Below are 2,900 nucleotides of genomic sequence, written 5' to 3'. Positions count from 1 at the left end.
TTACATGCTTTTAGTTGCTTTCAAGGGAAAGGCAGTGTTTATTTAATGGGTTGCTTTCGTTTGAAAATGACCAGCCGTGAGACATTTCTCTCTTTACCTGATCATAAAGTATTTACTCTGTGGAGGCACTTCAGCTCCCATGAAGGATCAAAGCCGCTGTGCCCTGCGAAGCACTCAGGTACGCAGCTAAAAACGCACAGTGGTGGAAAGCTTGGTTGGGATATGGCGTTGCCTGTGAGCTGAAGTAAGCTGAAAACAAACCCTATCATTCCATGGTAGAAATCAGGGCTCCTGTTTTAAGTGGAGCCTATGGACGTACATGGTACCACCTTATTATTATTCTTTTTTTAATCATCAGAATTTTGGTTTTGTAAAGACTGTGAGCAAGCAATGTCCAGCACTAAAAAGGGAGCTTGGCAGCTGGAAAGAGCCTGTGGCAGAGGTGGGAGGCAGCCAGAGGGGTCTGGCTGTGTGTGTTACAGTGGCTGTGTCCATTCTAAAGTGGGACAGGTGATTGGGAAAGGACTGGAAAGCAATTCATCAGCGAGCAGAAGTGCAGGCTTGCTGTTGTTTGTACGCCAACGGAACGTAGAGCTGCATCCTCAGTTCTTTGGCATCTTCTGTGTTATTTTCTGCTGTCACGCTACAATGGCCTTAATAGCAATAACATACGGAGGGTGAAGTTATGAAAATCTAACACTTGCAAATGTCATCCAATGCCTTGTGGTGTTGTGGGTGATAAAATAACTTTGGCTGTCCCTGGAGAAAGGTCCTTGGTCTTTTTAATGATGAGCAGAGCCCCAGCGGTGCTGCGCAGCGCTTCAACTTCCCTCTGGTGAAGGCTTGGCTCCAGTTCCACTTTAAATGCCATCAGCCACACCTTCCTCCCAACTGCAGGAAGCTGCGATTGTTAAAATCAGGGCATGTTCCTGTTTAACTAAAAGGCTGAGATCAAATAAGCCAAAGGCCTCAGCAATGCCAAACAAATTCCTGCCCAAGGCTCAGCAAGTCTGTGCAGCTGTAAATGTGTGTAATTGCCCGACCTCAGCGTCCACGTGAATGACGTCTCAACGCGTCACCCTGGGAGCAGGCAGTCAGAATGTGGGCAAGTTAATGTCACACTGAGTAACAGTGCTTAGCACAAAGGTCTTCAGTTTGCCAACCAAATGTCCTGAACACCAAGCGGTGATGTTTCGTGATGTTTCTCAGGTGTGCTGACGTGGCATCCTGCATTGTATTTGAAATTAATGCAGTTTTGGGTATGGGAAGACTGAATCAAATGAAGCTCAGATTGCATGTGGATTCAGGGTCAAAGCTGAGATGGAAATTTGGGAGTTCCTAAATCCTAAATTTTACTCCAGCTGTGCCTCTTGCTTAATTGTAGTCCTTTCTGAAGTCAATTAGAGAGACTTAACAGCCATCTGAAACAGAAGCTGCCGGAACAGTGTGGCTTTTAAAGGAAATTGATAGGAAATCATTTAGAGGAGGTACTTTCTTTCGTTTTTCAAAGCAAAGCAGAAATAAAACTTTAAAGTTTTGCTTCTGTTTTCACGTGGACGTAGGCAATGACAGATGGGTTGTGGTCCCACAGTGCTGTCCTATCAGAGAGACAGTCTGGATGTCGGGACCCCCAGCTGGGTCCATGGGGGAATGTTCTACACAGTACAGTGTGCTGAATTTCCTTCTGCTGCAACAGTAATAGGAAAGTTACCGAGTCAAACATTTAGGTTTAGCACGTTGTTTTGTTTTGTTCTGCTTTTCTTGAAAGGTTTATTGCTATCCAGATGATTTTCATTAGTGAATATGAGAGGAATGGCTTCTGGTGTGTTTGCAGTGATTCCTGGCTGTGATGAACTCAACCACCATCTCTGTGACACTCATCTTTGCCAGCCCAGCGTGTGCACACTGCGGTCCCAACCCAACCACAGAGCAGGTAGGCGTATAAATAGCAGTACAAACCCCTTCTGGAGCACTTCTGAGCTTGTTTTTTGCACCTACCCAGGTGTGCAGGGCAAAGAATTGGCTTTTTATAAAGTTCATTCTGTTCTCGCTGTATTGCAGGCACTGTTCAGCTGTTGGGTGGGTTCTCATCGTCCTTTCAGGGTTTGGGGGTTTCAAGGGAAGGAGATGGAATAGCTGCCATTGAGATCAAAGGCTAGAGGTGTGGGTTAGATCCCAGCAACTGCCAAGGGTGTAACGGTGTTGGGCAGTGGGATTTGCATCGAAGCTTTGCATTTTCTGTGCAATAAGGATGGCACCAAAATGGAAACCTGCAGGTGACAAACCTGGCCGTCCCTTTGAAAAGCCGCAGTCCGGCGTTTGTCCTTTGAAGCCTAAGAAAATCCCAGCTGGAAGAGCTGAGATCCTTTTCAAAGGGATGGCGCCACGGGAACAGAGAGGCTGCTTCCAAGCACAGTGGATGCCCTGTGATGAAGTCAGGTTTGGGGCATCAGCATCCCCCATCCCCAGCTCAGCTCACTGCCTTGCAGCAGTCCCGACCCTCCCGAGCTGTGGGTTTTGCTCACTTCCAAATCCAAGGAGCCAACAGTGCTGAGACAAAAGTAATTATTTCAGCTATTAGCTGCTAAGAATAGAGCCCGCGGGGGTGCTCTGCATGGCTGAGGTGCACTGACAGCACAGTTGGAGGTAGCAGGGATTGCAGTGGAAGCACAGAAATAGCCGTTCTCCGCACTCAGCACTTTGAAGCTTCATGAGTCACCGAAATACACGGTGAGGGGACAGGTAGGGGGCAGAGGAAATTACCCCCTCCCCCTTTACATATGAAATAGAGCATTTCCCTGTGCAAATTGCTGGATTTTGGGGCGGAGAACAGCATTTTGCTGAGGACCTGGGTAGAGCTGGTTCTCATGTGCATCTTAACATCTTGCCACGGTGCTGTT

The sequence above is a fragment of the Lagopus leucura genome, unplaced genomic scaffold (genome assembly GCF_019238085.1).
Source record: "Lagopus leucura isolate 7727_CA_CO unplaced genomic scaffold, USGS_WTPT01 Super-Scaffold_100043, whole genome shotgun sequence".
NCBI lineage: Eukaryota > Metazoa > Chordata > Aves > Galliformes > Phasianidae > Lagopus > Lagopus leucura.
This window is presented reverse-complemented; position numbering follows the sequence as displayed.